This window comes from Apus apus, chromosome 11 (assembly GCF_020740795.1).
Source record: "Apus apus isolate bApuApu2 chromosome 11, bApuApu2.pri.cur, whole genome shotgun sequence".
NCBI lineage: Eukaryota > Metazoa > Chordata > Aves > Apodiformes > Apodidae > Apus > Apus apus.
Genome location: NC_067292.1, coordinates 14,519,372 through 14,539,003, shown reverse-complemented (window position 1 = coordinate 14,539,003; position 19,632 = coordinate 14,519,372). Strand labels below are relative to the sequence as shown.

General features: G+C 40.2%; 1 long non-coding RNA gene across 1 annotated transcript in view; it reads left to right on the top strand.

Annotated features, from left to right (window-relative positions):
• LOC127389432 (uncharacterized) overlaps nucleotides 1-18,425 on the top strand; it is a 79,510-nt gene extending 61,085 nt beyond the window's left edge. The window contains exons 4-5 of the long non-coding RNA XR_007890633.1: nucleotides 16,174-16,262; nucleotides 17,141-18,425. This is a non-coding gene — a long non-coding RNA (uncharacterized LOC127389432). The remainder of the gene's footprint in view (nucleotides 1-16,173; nucleotides 16,263-17,140) is intronic.
• Nucleotides 18,426-19,632: the final 1,207 nt, after the last annotated feature.

The following is a 19,632-nucleotide window of genomic DNA, read 5'->3' as shown; positions in this document are numbered from 1 at the left end:
GCCACAAAGTTAGGCATGTGAGGAAGAAAATAGGAGGGTGGGGGTGTGTGTTCTTACTGTATCACAGGTGCACAAAATTGCCTCGATAGAACAATATCTTATTTTTCTTCTAAAATTGAATTTCAGATGGTATCTACGTCACACAGACCTAATAATACAGAAAGCAGTTGTCTCAATGATTCCTATTAAATCTGTGCATTTCCAGATCCTTATAGAGTAATGTCAGTTACAGAACAATGTCAGGCTGACGGACGCAGCACAGCATTAAAGAAAAAAAATCATGCACACAATAGGCCAGCTGCACATTAATAAATATGTAATGTTTGATTAAAAATATGGATCGTATTTTTCCCCCCAATTGCTGACTACCCCTAAGGCAGAAGATGTGATCTGGCTCCCACTGATGGGTTTATTTCTTGCTTGCTTTGAAAATACAAACTAAAATGTTTTCCTGTCCCAGCTGTTTCCCATTGTTCGTGTTTATCAGCTCAAAGGGTGAACGGAGGAATAAAAAATACGCTCGCATTTCAAATGTGCCAGTCAGTCAATCTATTGTTAAAAGAAGAAAGCCTAATTGTCTGTGCTGGCAAACTTCTTTTTGGTGAATGTCCAGTTTTTAAGAAAAGCTATTCAGCTGTGCCATTTGTTTAATACATGCATAAAAAAGCACATAAAATCACAAGTTTTCTGTGGGATGGGATGGGGGGTGGGGAAAATCACATCTATAAGTTATAGCTTTGAAACACTCAAGTGATGGCCTAAGTAATAGTCCATGGATTACTTTTTCTGGTTCTTTATTTCTCTGAGTAAGTGGCTAGAAGGAATTTTCATGGAATCAGAGCTAATGTTATCCTAAAACTGAAGCTGACCTCCTTCTCTAAATCTTAATCTTAACTTTGCACCTTTGAGAAGCAGCAGTCCTTTCAAATTACTTCATCACTGCAGTGGTTGAAGTATTTTTTAGTTATATGTGTTTTTATTTAAGCTACTACTCTTCTTCATTTATTCCCAAAATCTAGTCCTTCAGACATTCAGTCTAAGAAAATATGGGAATCAGGAGGGAGCAGGAACTACTTTATCGCATAGGAGACTCTTCTGTTTGTTTCCAACTCTTGTGATAATTACACAGCTCTGCCCTGTCTTTGACTTGCTCTCCAGCGCATTTTGACAATGCTAGTCTTCCAGCTTTCAAACTAAGCTCAGCTAAGCAGAACTGACACTCCTTTTACACTATGCAAATGAGCAAAACTTTAATTCACAGATTACTATATTGACCAGGATTGTGCTAGTTCATCTTTCTTTGGCAAGCATGGTTTTTCTTCGAAAGCTTTTTGAAGAAAGGGCCATCTTTATGTCCTCAGTTCTTACAGCACCAAGCACAAAACATTCTTACAGTCTGACAAATAAAAAATAATCATCAATAGAACAAATGACTGTGATGTTTTGCTAGGGGCTTCACTGTTTTGCTAGGCTTTTCTTCTTTTTGATGAGAGGAAAAAAAAAGTGGCATTATCATCCCGCTATCACCCCCTTGTGACACTTAGTATGAGATGTCAGTCACAGCAAATTGTAGAGATCTTTCCTACATGAGGAGTTCAATAACTCCTCATGACATCTAAATTACCATTCCTGTGTGTCTGGGTTAACACCTCACAGAAATTAATAAGGCAGTAAGGTAATTGTCCCAAGTGCTCTGCAGACCGAAGTAGCTCCTTTGGTCACCCTGAGCTTGCATTTCCTTGGAAATTTTAGAGGCAAATACTGCCTAAAATTGGAAGCTGGGATTCTCAGGAAGACCTACCTCACTCAATACACAGAGGGCTTGTGGTTAGTCTAAGTCTGCCTTTACCAAAAGTTACTGGCATATATGAATGTGCCATATTGGCATTTCATACAGGGAAGCAGAATGAACTGGCACCATAGTCAGTCAGTTCAAAGGTGATCAAGGCTAAGGAGTACTTACAGTACTAAAAGACAGCCTTTACTTCTTTACAAACTTAGACTTGGTCCTGCACTTGTATGTTTGTGGGTCTATCTGTGAATTACCATGAACGTGTCCATGGTCCAGAGCTGCACCTCACTGTTAGACTTAGGGCATCTCTGACCTCTGTGCAAACACGCTGGCAGGCACGTAGTGGACACACTCCTTGGTATCCCTGTTAAGTAATGTAAGACAATTTCATGGTCCAGCAGGGATCTGTGGAACAAAGTTTGAGAATCACATTGTTGAAATACTGCTTCTGTAATTGTTAAACCTACATGTCATGCTAAAACTCCATTGATGTCCTTTTTTGGGCACAACAGATGATATTTCATGACTTATTTTGTGCTTTCTGCTTGCTGAACTACAGCTTCTGTATGCCAAATATGTATCTGTCGAGACAATGCAAAAACTAAGCCATCATTTCCAAATGAGCCATATTAAGTTGAGGAACTTGAATGGTTATGGGGGAAATAAATACAAGACTTTACCAGCAGTAGGTAGATTTTACATTATTTTTTTCTGTTGTATTTTTCACAGTCTGAGCAGTACATGCAGTTGTCTTCTAGGAAGTGTTTTGACAGTCTCTCCACTGATACTTAAAGAATAAGCTCTGTCCCTTTTCAGCAAGTGGTGTGCAGCAGTTTTGGCTCTGCATTGTGAGATCTAGCTCCCCTCATGGCCAGCAATTTTAGAAACTTCACTGATTATTAATTTCTTGATTTTGAGGAATAAAAGTTATACAATTGTATTCCATAGAAGGTAAAACCAAAAAAGGAGAATTACTAAAACAAAATTAATATGCAGCAGGTGGAAGTGAAAGAGTAAGGGAGAAAGGCTATGTGGTTGAATTTTAGCTATTTATTAGGAGGATTTCCATCATTACCATAGGGACTTAGGCAAAATACCAGCTACACAGCTCCAGAATAATGGTGCACCTAGTGACAGGAGGCAGCAGGTGAATGTCCCAGGGGGACGTTTGGTGGCCAGAGAAGCCAATGGTTATGCTGGGAAAGGGTGCGAGAGGAGCCTGCAAACCCGCTTGGGGGAATACAGGCTCTCCTGCACTCTCTAGGAGCCCCAGTGTTGCAACTGCTGTAAATTGATTCAGTCTCTTTCTGTTTTTAAAAATTATGGAAAACTGTGTTCTCTTCTATAAAGCATTCAGCCGGCTGCAGCTGGACAACATGGAACAGTGAAGTCTGTAGCTGTTCAGGGCAATTTCTGTAAACCAACTATTAGTGTTCTGTAGCTTCACTGTTAAATTGTAAGAGACTTCTCCATTAAGGATTAAGAAAAACTTTGGCTTAAATTCAGTAATTGATGGACTGCATAGAAAGTTTCAGATAGCTCTTCGTTACATCACATCTACCAGATTTGGGCAGATTTTGCAAATGTGTTTTTTTCACCCCAGAAAAGAAACTGAATTTTAGAAGAACAGCCTGCAGAGTGCTAGGACTCTGAATTGACCTCTAGAGCCTGATCCAGCATTTGCTTACTAGGTTTTCTCTGCAATGATGTGGGGATTTGGCATTAGTAGAATCTGGTAAGATCTGATAAAGGACCAAGCAATTACTGTCCTGAAAATGCTAACTCATAATTACACTAATTTACAGTAACTAAAACTCCAGATAGTGATGTGCCTGGAGAGATCCAGGACAGATCCTCACTGTCCTGTGATATGTGTCATCATTTGCTCCTAATCTGTGCAGACATAAAGTAAGAACAGATCCAAACGGAGCAGAGCCTCCTGTTCAGAGCAGTACCAAATATGTAAATACGACTTCGTAAAACCAACAGACACCTCCTATATAGTCATCTAAAATAGCAGGTCAGTGAGCATATCAAGTGTTGGAAATTGCCACTTCTTGAGTTCCAGGCTGACATACCTACTCCAAGCACAAAAACAAAATGGTATCCTTAAATCACAGTTCACTTAAGAATTTGCTCATCTTCCAAAACAGAGAGGAATTTGTGAAATGATTGCTAGTAATTGTTGTTATTTATTAAGTCAGTGTTAGCTATTTTTAAGACTTGACTTTCCCAAAACTGATCCACACATTAAAGTCCAACTCCTACTAGGAGCACTCCAAAGTAGATCCCCACCTGAATAACTGCCACCTTATTTCAGCCAGACACCAATATTTTACCAGAAGATGAAAAAAAATCCCTTTTAGCATATCCTTCCCTGGTTTAAAATAGTATTTCTTCACAATAGTTTTTTTCCTTTAACTTTTTGCAAAAAAGGTAATTTTCTCAGTATGAATCATTTCTGTATTCTTTGTCATTTGAGAGACAGAATAATTGCCAAGACTTGGCAGAACTAGTGATATTATTGAACTTGTAATTGTCTAATGTCTTAGTGTCCTAGATGGAAAGTCAATACATTATGATGTCCCCCAAGCCAAATTAATATAATTTTCAATGTGGTGGTTTGAAACTGTTTGAAATGCCTGTTTGAAATCCTGCATTACTACATCTAGTGATTCAGAAGCTAGTAACAGAGGGTAGCTGACTGCTTTATGTCCCAAGATAAATCTATCTCTTCCTGGCTATTTTCTGGTTTCACTCTTTCAAACCTTGTGGCAAAAGTTTCTGCTGTGACTAGTTTTCTTTCAGTGATCCAGAGCCTTTCCAAGAGTTTTGAAGGACACAACAAAACATGGTGTATTGGTGAACAGACCACATTGAATACACCTTAAAAAAAATTATATTTAGCTCTTTCTTTTGTAGTATCAACTTCTTTTGAAAGTGGTGCTCAGTACAGAATAGGGTATTGGCATAATAATGTTCAGGCATTATTTTATTACCATGCATAATGTTATGCCCTGCATTCATTGTACTCTCCATGACAGTGTCCATCTTATCCACTGTGCAGCAATTTTTGCACAATGGAGTTTACACTCTGGGACAAAACTTCAGACTGGACTGTAGTGTAATATAAATAAAATGCTGTTACTTTTTTATTTGTATTTATTTATTTTTATTTAAAGTAGCATAGCAGGAGATTTTCCAAAGCAATTAGTACTAACCCCACTCTCTTTGAAATTGAGAGATTGGTTTTCCTATGAGTCTGTGTCGTAGGCTTTTATAAAATGCAGCAAATGAAGCCCATGCTGTGTTTTATATAATTTTCCTACTACCATCAGAAAGAACAGGTTTCTTACAGACCGTGTGGACCATCTGTTACAAACAAAATGCACTTAGGTCTAAAAAATCAGTCTTTTTTTTGCCTCTGTGGTACTTTCCATGTAGATGGCATGCACAATTTTGTTTTATGCAATATACTGTAATATCTTGCAGCAAGCAGAATGATTAATTTTCTCAGAAATCATAGCCAGCCACCCAAAGTAATGACTTTTGACATACCATAATGGGTGTTACATATGGTTGGTGTCAAGAGTTGCCTAGATGTGCTGATAATGAGCCATACTTTTGAAAAGTCATAATCTATTATTCTTCACTGAGAAAGTCAGATCCGTCAGTCTGACATCAAAATGTCATAACCCATTGATCTCACATTGCAGTCAAGGATTCTTGGCTCTTATTACTGGCATTAAGCTACACCACTTACATCAGCAATCCTAGTCTTCATTTTAGTGGTATCACTGAAGTTAGTGGCTAAATCCATTCATCCTTTTCTTAAACCTTATTAATAGTTTCTATTAATTCTAACATAGCTGTTTTAAAACTTCAAACAATCTAAAATCCAATATGATCTATACAAAAATAAATAAGACAAAACATATGCGAGCCTGAAAGAGCTGAGTGGATTGGATTCTCTTCAGGGTGCCATTCTGCCTCTGCTCTCATAGCTGGTGATGTCAACACAGTCTTTTAAAGAAGTTCCTTCCTGCTATCTCACTGCTGCCCATCTGTTATTCCTGTATCTCCCGATGACATGTCACTAGTGGTAGTGACAATTTCTTATCCACTGCTGTCAGAAAAAGAATAGCTTAGGAGCTTAGAAACAAATCTCAAACTAGGAGTTGCTTTGAAGTTTGATCTGCTATTCACTGAAGCACAGTGCAGGAGAAATAGTAAACATGTCAAGCTGAAGAGAGGAAAAAAGGGGGTGAGAATGGTGGACCATAAGAGAGATGAGCTGCATTTGCATACATAACCAATGTGCCTTTTAGGCACAAATACTTCAGAGATGCATAGCCCTGGTGCCATGTGGGATTTTAATCTGTGCTTTAGGATTAGGGAACATGCATTGCCTTGTTGGAGGAACTGTTGAAGACAAGAGTCTCATTTTTTTATTAGTAGGATGTTTTCTGTGATACAGAATTTCATAGCAAAACAGTCCCAATACACATGAATAGTCAGGAATCCTCTTTTATGGTTAAAAGATTTTGTCCCCATTTTCAATTTAAACTTCACAAGGTTTAATTTGCAATATGACTATTTAAAGTCACTCTAAGAAAAAAATTGTAACATTAGAACACTATATAGCAACACCTGATTTTTTTCAAACACAGTATTAATAATAAAATCAAACATCCCCATGTAAGGTTTCATGTTTGATAAGCAGTATTCTCCAAGTAGGAAAGTATCCAAATAAACTTTCTTTTCTTTTTTTACCTGGTCCAATAATCACACATTGTTTGCCATGTCCTGCCAGCCCACTTGTAGGAGCCAGCCAGCTCTCTGCAAGATTCTCCCTCACAGCAACAAGTTTGTGGAATCAGGCCCTTTGTTTGGATCAATGCTCATCCCTTCAGGCAGAGCTAATTGGCTAATTCAATCACACTGGCTATTTAATTAATAAGCCCAAAATTCCACATGAGATGAAAGGATGAAGAGCCCAGGAATGACCCTTGATAATAATAAAAGATAATTGCAACCAAGAATTGCATTATTCAGACTTTGTTATTGACATGATAAGCACTGCCATATGCCACACAAGCTGTCATAAGGGCCCAGTGGCCATAGGTGTAACAAAAGATTGGAGGTGTAGCTGCTTGCTCTGTTTCAATGCAAATGTGAATTCAGGTGAAAAACAAAACAACTGCATATAAAACCAGAAACAAAAAACAAAAAACTTCACAGCAATAGTGATGGGAAAGTCATTTGGCCACTTTGTTGCCTGTGTTCAGGTAACACAGTGATACTTGTAAGGTGAGAGATTCATTTTTCTGCGTAGAAAGAGCAGGGATGTGAATTACCAGCTGCAGCTCCAGCAAAAGCCCAGTCTAGCCACTTAGCTCCTGAGTGAGGGCATCTGGGGACTGCATGGAAATAAAAACAACATGAAGTTGTTACGTTTAGTAGCAAAAACAGATGCTTTATGAAAAAATGCCAGGTTTTCTTGCAGAAACAAATGAGAAATTGTGGGGAAAAGGATGGGGAACAACACTGACTTTTAAATGCAAATTGCCAAAATGTAGAACAAGTTTCTGAAAGAATGAAAAATTAATTCAAATAATTTCCACATAAATGTTGGGCCTCTTACGTACACAAGGCAAGGAAATGTCTGCCAGTCTCAGTGAAGCAGTATGTAGGGTTGCCCAAAAGATACTGGGCATGAAAACAGATAGCAAGACTAGGTCACCTGGGAACACCACTTTCCTTACAGGTCTTTACTTCGTGTGCTATTTCTGAAAGACAACCAATCCATGGGGAACTAGAATTAGAAAATGGTCATCTGGGCTTCATTTTTGGCTCTGCCATTCACTCATTGTGGACCTTGGGCAAGCCACATGTTGCAGTGGGTCCAGTTATTTCTCCCATGCTTTGCTTTTTCCTTTCAGACTGTACATCCCTAAAGTATGGACCACCTCTTCATCTGGGCATAGCACAAAAAGCCTAATCTTTCTCAGGTTTTTTTTAGACAAAATTCAAAGTTTCATTAAATCTCCCCAATTCCTAAAGAGCTCCTGAGTTTTATTGCTTCTTAAAAGTCTGAATCTGAGAAGCCAACCTATTTTATTTGTAATGAATGTAACCCTTCAGTAAGATCACAGCTGTAATGTTACAGAATCAGTCATGTAAAGAATAGTCCCTGCAAGAAAACCTGCCTTGTCTTTTTTCTCTTTAACCTCAATAGAGCAGTTCTTTTGTTAATTACAGTTACTGCACACTGTGATATTGAAGTGCTCTGTTCTCAAACATATTCTTATTTATTTTAGTCCTTTTTTTCCCAGGTAATGAAATGTCAGAACCCTACTTTTTCTGGTTTTGTAGTATGTTGATCAAAGTGACCTTTGCTTTGCGGCAGACACAAATCAATATAGCGCTCTGCAGTATTTGACAGATAAAGGTGCAACATATAATAAATGGCAATCACTGACGAGGGGAGCAAGAAAATACCTGCCAACTTCAGTTCATACTGGCAATTTTCAGACAATGCCACATGTTATGTTCAAAGTAAAATTCATTTGTCCATCTAATAACAGAGATGGGGGATATTAAAGGACTCAGTTTTGTTAAAGAAATGTTTCATCTCACAGTAATAATTCAGAGTCCAGTCAGGGTCTACAGTGGTTGGTCGCAAGTAAAGTTATTACATTTTGAAGACAGGTTAGAAGAGCAATTTTCCTTGCCATAAAGGGGCGGTGAGGGAGGGGGAGAGGACTTTTACCCCAGAAATGAAATAGTAATTATATACACACATACAAGCACAGTCTCTCATCCTCACACAGACATTGTCTTAATATCCTAAAGCAGCTCTCCAGTATAGTGCTTCACAGCTGATGGTTTGATTTTCTTATATTTTTCCAAACCTGCTGATAAGTTATATACCAATGTAATTAATTTCTATTTAAATGCTTAATTGCAAATAGTAGCTGGAAATTATCTGCTAGAGATTTGAAGTCAAATGGCAGCTTCAGCCCACTGTAAATGTAGTGTGTGTATGTGTGGGAGGGGTAAATTTCTCTTTTACTATTGCTTGTCTTATTCTTAGTAACACAACTAGCTTAATATAAGGGTCTAGCCCAAATAGAAAGCAAAGCTGGATTTTACCGACCATGATGAGTTGTGCTCCACCATATCAGAAGTGGTGGCTGAGCAAGCTGCTTTTCACAGCATAAACACGGGCAGGCCAGCACCCAAAGCAGGCTCATGGCAAAGCAGGAGGGAAGCTGAACAGTGTGAATCAGAACATTTCCTATCATGTGAGAGGGTCTGTGGGACCGAGGCTTGCCTGTAGCCTGTGTAAGAGGAGCAGCAGAGATGAAGGTGCCCTGGCTATGGGGTGGAGTTCTGAGTGCTTCTTATGAGGGGTCTAATCCTGCCAGATTACCTCTAGTTACATTTCTTATTTCTTGAAACATGTCTGTCCATGGAATGATGAAGAAATACCTGCTGGCAGGACCTTTTAGTGAACATACTCTATCTTATTTGGGCACCTACAAACTATCTGTATTTTCTTCTTTTCATAGAAGGCTATTTTTGTACTATAGCCTTCTATAGGCCTTTTTATGTATCTGTTGTTCTTAACTCAAACTTGTGTTTGAGTACTTATTTCACAACTACTTTTTATGAAGCTGTTGATATACTTCAGACAAAAAAAGGCCAGTTCACAACGTAATTGTGGCTGTTATGAGACATTTGATGTGGTTCACAGAATAAACGTATCTAATTTATGAAGCACTTTGTTGATCATGCACATGCAAATGCAGTGTGTACCTGCTAGTGCTTCATACCATTGTACCTTCTGTGTGCAAAGTCTAACACTGTATGGGCTGTATTCACTTTGAGTATGATTGTCAGGATATGACCATTTGTTAGTACAGTTCAGGGCTAATGGTCAAATTCCATGTTGAAGCTTATGGTTGAACCCAATACAAAAAAAAAACCAGCTGATGCTCCAAAAGCAGGACACCCTCCAGTGAAGGGAAGCTTCCCCCTTGCAAACATAGTGCTGCTTCAGCATGCTGACCACAACACTTCATCTTTATTGGCATGCAAAACGGAAAGGCTAGTTCCAGAGAACAAGTAAAGCACCCCAGAAATGGTAGGGAACTTCTTGAACTGCTTCAGGTTCTTTCTGATTTAGTGACCTTTTCATCAATTATCCTACTCTTTTTTCAATAGAAATATTGTACTTACTTATACTCAGTCTTTTCTTCTGGGATCTGTTCAACTTAAGAGAGCTCATGCTGCACATATAATACTATACAAATGAGAATTTATCTGTCTTTGGTTACTGTTGTGCCATTTTTGTACTATTTTCTCACCCTTTATGAAAATTTAATTTACTTTTGCTCTTTTTTTGACAAAATATTGAACACAGAATAGATGGTTCATGTCATTTGTCTGCCATAATGCCAGACATTTTCCTAAGCTTCTGAATGCCTGGTTAACCTTAAACTGATCATACTTGTGTATCTCTTTTTCTATGTCCTGTTGTATTAATCTGTACCTACCTGTCACTACCAGTGAAATATCCTGTAGCCTAAGTCATGGTAACCTATTCTGAATTTCTGCCACTCTCAAGCTTCTGCAAAAAAATTATTTCTCTGATCATTTTACATTTTGCCACTCAATAGATTTACTGCAAACCAATCACTTAATAGTGGTCTGTAAGGAACTAGTACTAGCTTCTGACCTCTCCAGCCTGGGAAATGTTGTTACATAGTTCAGCAAAACTGTTTCCTCTTAGAACATCCTTGTTATTTGAAATTATCTGGTAGAGAAATTATTTCATACTAAGGTGTCACAGCCTGGCATGTTATCAAGTAATTGGCAGTTTTGAAAACTCCGCATTCTTTCTCCCTAAAGTTCTATGTAGTTACTCTGCTGCTGTAAAGTGTGGGTTCCAGGAAGGAGAGAGTGTCTAAACATCATAACCTTGCTGAGGGGATTGTCACCCCAACTGGCAAATGCTCAACTGTGAGCAACAGATTTATTACCTGACATAATTAATTGCCTAGATAGTGACATTTCCCATATTATAGACAATTGTGAATTATGAGCCCAGCTGCTAGCCTTCTCATTCACTGAAATCGGTTGATAAATATGTTTATTCGAGGTCAACTTGGCCTCATCCATTAGAAATATTGTTTTTCTAAACATTACATTGATTTAATTTAACTCTAATCAATTTAAAATGGTTCTGACAATTAACAAAAGCTTCAAATATGACCTTAAAGTAATAGGATTCATTAGCTATGTTTAGGATTAAACTTATCCTAATAGGGCTATTTTTCTTCCGAGGGCATGTAGTAGGCCGACTGGTGGTCAGTCAAAATGAAATCAATTATTATAAATTATACAGTTTGGGTTGATTATGTCATGCCTGCTAATTTGTATAAATAAGGACCTCAAACAATAGAAGCCATTTATTAATAACTATCTGTATCCCAACCTGTATTACACTTTACGTTACAGCTGCAGGATCATCTGTTACCCATGAAGTATTATGTTCTCTACTGCTAGGCATATATGCTAATTAAACCCATAATTAATTGTAACAGTTATAGTTAAAGTCAAAATGCTGACAGCCTTTTTGGCCTATTATTCATGGTAATCAACCGACTCAAAAGGCAACGTAATCAACAATTCCTGCACTAGCCAGGGGATCATAATACAACGGCAGCCCCAGTGACAGCTGGCACCCACAGGTCTTTGGATACAATAGGAAATATAAACCTCAAGAGCTGAAATGCTTCAGTATGAACAGTGTCTATTGTTTTTCTGAGACAAAATACAAGCCTAAGTCGTATTTAAGAACTGAATCCCTAATGCAATGGTTAACAGAAATGCACAGGAGTCATGCTTCAGAGAGCCTGCCCTGCCTCCCCGGGGTAGCAGCGGCACTGAGGGTTTGGTACCACCGATTAGTGTTTTCTGCTTGTAACCCCTCACCAATCCCTTTTCCACCCACAGTGGGACTGTTTCAGATTAGGGATGAGAATTCCAGAGACTGGTTTTGAATATCAAGAGCAGATTTTATTTGCTCTGTTCTTATTGAATATGTGTCTGCTGGACAGTGGACAGTGCCCAAGAGGCATGTGCCCCCTCTGGGTACATTGTCTGCAGAAAGAGAGGAACATTAAGACTGTGCAGTGGATCTCACATTTCCTACCTACATCTAGCTGTGTATCAGCCTCTGAACCTTTGGGAAATTCCTTTTATTTTCTTCCCAGACACAGTAATGGATTCCATACCCACAGCAGCCCTGAGAGGTCAGGGTGGAGAGAGGAAGGAGAAAGGGAGAATCATAGAATGGTTTGGGTTGGAAAGGACATTAAAGATCATCTAGTTCCAACTCCCCTGCATGGGTAGAAACATCTCCCAGGTGTATCTGGGACCAGGTTGCTCCAAGCCCCATACAACCTGGCTTTGATCACTTCCAGGGACAGAGCATCCACAATTCCTCTGGACAACCTGTGCCAGTGTCTCACCACCCTCACAGTAAACAATTTCTTCCTAATACTAATCCAAGTCTACTCTTTTTCATCTTAAAAACATTCCTCCTTGTTCCTTGCAAAAAAAGCCCCTCCCCAGCTTTCCTGTAGGCCACCTTCAGGTACTGGAAGGCCACTGCAAGGTCTCCTTGGAGCCTTCTCCAGGCTGAACAGCTCCAACTTTCTCATCCTGTCTTCATGGCAGAGGTGCTCCAGCCCTCTGATCATCTGTGTGGTCCTCTTCTAGACTTGCTCCAACAGCTCCTTGTCCTTCTTACTTTGGGAACCCCAGAACTGGACACAGTACTCCAGATGGAGTCCACAAGTGCAGAGTACATGGGGAGAGTCATCTCCCTTGACCAGTCAATTCCTTATCTACTGAGTGGTCCATCTGTCAAGTCCCTGTATCTCAAATTTAGAGACAAGGATGTCATGCGGGACAGTGTTGAATGCTTTGCACACGTCCAGGAAGATTGTATCAGTTGTTCTTCCCTTATCCATGCACTCTGTTGCAGATTTTTTTTCCATTTTTCCGAAATTTCCATTGCAGAAAGCAACCAAATTTGTCAAGCACAATTTTCTCTTGGTGAAGCTAGATTGGCTGTCACCAATCATCTCCTTTTTTTCCATGTTCCTTAGCATAGTTTCCAGGAGGAATGATCTTGCCAGTCACAGAGGTGAAACTGACTGGCCCGTAGTTCCACAGGTCTTCTTTTTTTCCCTTTTTAAAGATTGGGGGGTTGTTTTCCCTTTTCCAGTGATGGAAAGTGATGATGGACAGTGGCTTAGCAACTTCATCCACCAGTTCCCTCAGGACCCACGGACTATTGTCAGCATAGATCCACAAATACTCTTCCAAGACTTACTCTGAAGCAAGCATCCCATGTGGGCACAAATGAGGGTGTCTCCAGAGCATCATCAGCTCTTAAGCAGGCCACCCACAGTGGAAAAGGGAGTAAAGGCAAAATTAGTGGTCACTTTTAGCAATCACACCTTGCAGCCCAGATGAGGTGCAATGCCAGATGAGCCATCTGAACCTGTTGCATCCACCTGGTAAATGTCTCTAATGGGTCTTTACTTGCTTTCCTCTTCAATTTACAGACAATCTAGTTATCCATCACTGCCTTGGATCACCAGCTCTTTTTGAGCTGTTCCTTCTGTGGGCAGACAAGCTCATGGCCCATAGCATCACAAAACCAGCAAGTTTATACACACACAGCTTCAGATGTGCTGCTTCTTAAACAAGGTTAGCCACAGTTTCATTACTAAGATTTACACCGTCAGTTTCAGAGATGCCCATCCAGTCCTATAACACAAAAATTTATGGGCATCACAGACCAGTTTTTATTGTTAGAGCTCATATACAATGTGTGCCCTTAGTGACACATTTTTAAATAAAATATATTGTACCAGTGATTTCTAATGCTTAAAATAAAATAAAATAATAATCAACTTTTAGTTGCAGTTTCCCCCTGGTTATTGAGCTGAACTTAATGACTGGCTGAAAAGTATTTGTCAACACAACAGCTGGAGAGCAACACTTTCTTGTGGCTTTATGTCACAGCATATGCCAGCCACTCAGAACATGTGATAATTCAACTGGAGCTGGTACTACAATAGCAGATGGGTTGAAGCATTGTTATTCTCACTCTAGCTCCCAGCCCTTGAGGGATCACTAAATAAAATCAAAGCAGATGGACCATTACAAGCTCATTTGTGTTCACTACAAGCACCTCAACCTCCAGTTGTGATATACTGCACCTTTGTATAAAATGACATGTATGGTAACATGACCTAATGAAAATAGCATCAGACTTGGCAAGTGAGGAATGAGACTGAGAAATATGCACAGATCTATTTATCACTGAGTTCTTACCTTTGACAAAAGGTTCATCCCCCACCTCCCCATGTTTATCATTGTATTTCTCTTCATGTTTAGAATTTATTTTCCCCACACTTGTCATAAGAAATAAAAGAGTGCTGGCTGTAGAATGCCTAGCAGGTTTCCTGGCCTCTGCAAAGACAGGATGAATGTTACTAGACACAGTGCAAAACTCCTGTTATTCACTCATTTCTACACACTGTTGATAATTATGCTAATCCAGGTGTCCCAGAAAGGCTTTGGCCACCCACTGATACCAATATCTGCAGGGATCTCTGTAAATGTCTCAGCCTGCTCTTATGATGAGGCCTTTCATGACTCTGTAGGTTTGGCTTCACATGGGACTTGACTCAGTGCACAAAATGAGCTCCAAAATTTTTGTCTGTGAGGTCAGTCAGCATCGCTCACTGAGAAACCTGTGGGTTTCTCAGGGCACAGGAATAATTGCTTCTAAAGGATGAAATACATTAAAACTGCCAGCTGCCTGAAGGGGGATCACTTGGGGCCTGCTGAAAAATTCTTCATACCACCCTCAGCAACTCAGCATGAAGTCGGAGGCACATCTAATCTCTGCTTAGAAAATGTTATATTCATTTAATGTCTTCTGAGCACCTTGTACTGCAATGAACCAACAATGTCATCTGAAGGCTTTTGTCTTGTAGTCCCCACAATGGCCATTGTTCTCCAGGAAGCAATGGCAAGATGAACTACAGCAGGCAAGATCTTACTTTTTTATGACCCCTGTGCCCTCTCCACAACCACATAGACACACACACAGATATGCTCACAGTTAATGACAATTCCCAAACTAAATTCCCATCAAATATGAGCTTTTTATATCAACATGCATCTTGTTTTCTGCCAGGTTTTAAGCTTGTGTGCACTACTGCATCAACAGCTGTATTCAGGGCTAAATAACATACACTGAACTTACCAAAGGCTTTGGCCTTTTAGACATTGTCTAAACAGGAAAAGTAGGAGTAGTCAGTCAAATGTTAGGGGAGAGTTTGATGCTTTTGGTTTGATCTGTATGAAAGTTCCTGTATAAGACACGTGTATCTTTTGAAAAAGCTCTATAGGTCAACTGACTGCACAGACCCCCTTCATGCCAGCTGCTGCTGGGCTTTAAAGACACAGGTGCAGCAATGGAAAGCCAAAGAAATTGCTTCATTAGGGGTGATAAATACAGTTGAACTTCTGTGACTGCAGTTTGTGAGATGAAAAAAACCACTTGTCCAGCTTTCTCTGTGAAACAGTCTCCTGCTGAGGGTTTGAATGTTATAAAACCTATGCATGGATCAGCTAATATTTCCCACCTGAGCCAGAACCTGCAGGCAACCAGCTAGTCTCAAGGACAGTGCTTCCAGGTAGCATAACTGCATGCAGTTCCTGGCTTGTTTGTTCTTCCTAAGCACTTTCTGTTATGTGTAGCAACTCATCCTCAACTGTGAATCAGCATAACTCCATCAGAGCATGTGCAGGTCAGGTCAGACGTCAGCACCACCTCTTATCTGCTGGCCAGCTTTCCTATCAGCCAAACTAATTTGCTAAGATAATTCTGTTTCCTGCCATCTATTACAATAAATCAACCACTGTAGCTTCATTGAAGTCTGCTAACTAATGAGCTGCCCTTGAAATTCTCAAACTGTATGCAAGGGCAGGGGAAGAAAACCCTTATTCTTCTAAATATAAGGAGGTTTTAGATAAACAACTTGATGTTCTGGGCAATCCTGCATCTCCTTAGCCTCACGTGTGAATGGATCATGCTTGCCAGAGTCAACTTGAACTGGGGCAAAACCAGTAAATGCATCAATCATGCCTTTAAAAACAAATGTTCTGAATAATGTGATCTCAGATGGTGGAGTATGAGCGTGTATATGAGAGCATGGAGAGGTGAGAGGGAAAGAAATAAGTATGTTTCTATGAAATGGTAACTCTCTGGCACTTTTTAATAGGAAAAAAGTATTGAAGATAGACAGGATTGGAAGGCCCGTGAAGCATCCTGGAGCATGCCTACTGCAGCAGGAAGAATTCAGGCTAAAAGGTATTAAGATCATTCTGCCTTTTCCTTTGGCAATATTTAACTTCTGAGAGCAGTATATTATAATTTAAAGATGTAGTTAAAATTAGAAGATACACTAGTTTATACCCTGCTTGTGTTATTTAGTTCAGATTTGATATTTAATAATGGTAAATGATTGGGTTTCTTTAAAAAGCATCTTCCACACCTCATGGAATTGCAGCATTTTCTTTTGACTTTTCCTGCAGATCAAAACTGGTTTTGTGATAGCTCTGCTGGTATAAAACTCAGCTGTGCTTCACTAGTTAGGTTACTGAAAAGAGTCAACACATGAGCAACACAATTTTGTTAATTCAGTCATTTGGCAGAAGGACAGTCAAAAATAATTGCATATACCCCTCCCTGTCTTGAAATATTCAGAGGAAAAGTCACAGAAGAACCGATAATGTGACAATAATAATGAGGCTGAAGAACAGCATTACAGTGCGAACTCGTATATCCCTTGGTTTCATTTACAAGTTTAGCAGCTGCTTGTTTCTCCATCATAGAAAGATCATTACCTGACTTGTAAGAAGAGAAGGGAAGTCTGTTCACCTTTGGGCAACTAGCTCTGCATTTATTAATAGTTGTTGCCCATCTCATTATACACTTAATTGCTGCATTATAATTTATTTATTCATTGATTTATTGTAATAGATGAGTAAAAACAAAATTACCTTTGCAAATTACTTTGAAAGGTGGGAAACATGCAATGTGGGATGTGAGATGTTACCTAATGAACAGCATCTTAATGTGTGAGCACTAGCTAGTTAGAAAGTGAAAGTGAATCCAGCCAATAATTTATAGACTGTTAATAAAGAAATTACTATGTAACTTACATGCACTTATCCTTACATTCCCAGATGTCTCTTTTCTTCATGGACAAGGGAATCGGCTGAAAATGAAGAATAAACTGGATGGGATGAGAAGACTCCACTAAAATAAGAAACCTAGAGGTGGCACGTTTGCAAAGTGGTTTGTTAAGCTCGGGCTACCTTTCTGTTAGGGTGAGTGTCACACTTCCAAAAGCTGTATTTCTGTAGCTCTTGCCTTCAGGAGGTACTGGATGTCACTGCCTTGCAGACACAGCCCAGGCCCGGGGTGCTGTCTGGCTGCTCCCAGCACTGCAATGGAGACAGGGCTGTGAGCACAGCCGGGCTGGACACAGAGCAGCAACATTCAAGAGGTCTTACGGCCAAATTCCACCTTCACCCCCCAGCCCCAAAGGATTTAGTTGCCTAAATCAGGGCTTATGTAGACATTGAGGGGGTGTGGGGGGTGGAACAAAACACCTTATTTTCTCTCCAGAAGCCCCTAATTTGTAGCTACCATTTGACATTGTAAGATGAGTCCATTGGAGCTGAGAGTTGCCTCAAGAGAGGCCCAGCTTTTGGGGTACGTAATGAAACACAGGGGTGTGCTGGGCTCTAAGTGAGACACTGAGCATCACTGACCCCAGAAGCAGAGCCCAAAAGTGTGGTGTGAGCAGGAGACCCAGTCCCCCCATCCCAGCATCAGTGAGGCTGTAGCTCACCCACTGCTGCAGCATCAAACAGGGCAGGGATGGGGGGAACTCTGGGGATCAACAGTTGTCAAATTAGCCAGCATCAACAATAGCAAACAAAAGGGGCCACAGAGTCAGGCATGTACAGAGACGGAAAATACGCAGCCAGAATTTTTTTAGCTTTCAGTTATTAGTGCCTATAGAGCCCAGTTAAACACAAAACCTCTCCAAATTTTTCTTCAATTATTTAAAAAATAATTTATAGCCTTGATTAATAAATAACAGTAACCACTATCAGCTTCCTGTACATGTAGGTCAATCATCTGCAAAACTTGAACATTAGAGCCATAAAATACAGGGGGGTATGAGGTTATTTGTTGTTTTGGTTGTGTGTTATTTTTTTTTCCTTTTGTAAATGCTTTTACTGCACTGCTTGCTCCTTTTCCTGAGCTGGCCAGGGCAGATCTGATGAAGACCCTGAAGAAAGAAGGTAGGACTAGTAGAGGCTGCAGTCACTCCTCCAGCTTCAGCAGCTGCATCTGGACTTGCTCCTCGTGCAGTGACTGAAGAATCTGAGTCACTCCATGCTTTGTTCTATGACATTTTGTTTCACAAGCTTTGCAGTTTGAAAAATTACTACTGCAGTCAAGTTGTTTACAGTTTTCATTAGCTGCCACTCAGCTCTACAAAGGCCCCGGGCTCTCCTAGGTATTTTATATCTCCCAGTAGTACCTGCTTTAGTCACTCCAACAGCAGGTTCATTTGGGTCCCACCGGAGCTGTGCTGTGCAGCTGGCTCTGGCCAGGGGCAGGTGCGGTGCAGGGGGGCCCTGCAGCCTCCTGATGCCAGCCCGGCCCGGGGAGCCCCCGCGGTGGGGTTGTCACCACCACACATCGGGCACATCGAAGCTTGAGTTAAGAGTTGGTGTATGCTTGAAATGTATAAACCTGTGAAAGTAACGAATTATGTTGGCTTGAAAGTAGTTTTAAGAGCAGCAGTCTAAAACTGGGATGACAATAGCTGTATAGACATGTATGAATATAACGCTTCGTTTTTAAAACCCGTGGGTTAAGAAGCAAGAAGTTTCCAGCTGGTAGAGGCACTGCCCTCTTGTGGCTGGTCGCAGGAAACGCAGCCAACCTCCCGCTGCAGCTGCTCGGCGCTGCACTCGCACGGCGGTCACAGCTGTAAGCACGCTGCGATGATCTGAGCACCATTCCCACCCTGATTCACAGGAGGCCTCAGCTTTAGCCTTGAAAACGCCAAATAATCATCTTACTGCAAATGGAAAAACAACTTTAAAAGCAAACAAACCCCTTACACTGCAGAAGCAGGTAATACATCTCCTAAAAATACCTTTTGCATGTTACTCTTACAAATGTTTAAGGATTTGCAATACATGTTTTTTAAAATACTTATCTTTACAGTGTTCCTTTTACAGTCCCAGGTGGGACTTTTCCCTCACTATTATTATTACTACTATCACAATTGTCAGGAAATTAAAAGGATTAAATCTAGAAATACTGGATAGCAGTATTTTCTAGCTAGAGAATGCATGCAAAGTTGGTGTGCAGGTCTTTCAAAAGGAACCTAGGGACACAGCACTGAAGCTACAGCTTGATAACAGAAGGAGCTGATCCCCTGGAATCAGTAAGGTAAGGTTCTAAGCATTTTGAAATTGACTTTTTTCCCCACAGACAAACTAGAGTTAGCCATCGCAGCTTCTTGTTGTTTTTTCATTATAGTACCAGGCACTAATTGGTAAGACAAGTAGTATACTTAGACCTGACTTGCTACAGTACAGCAAGTCCTAAGCTTCCTAGAAATAGTGAAATTGAGAGGCTATCAAAA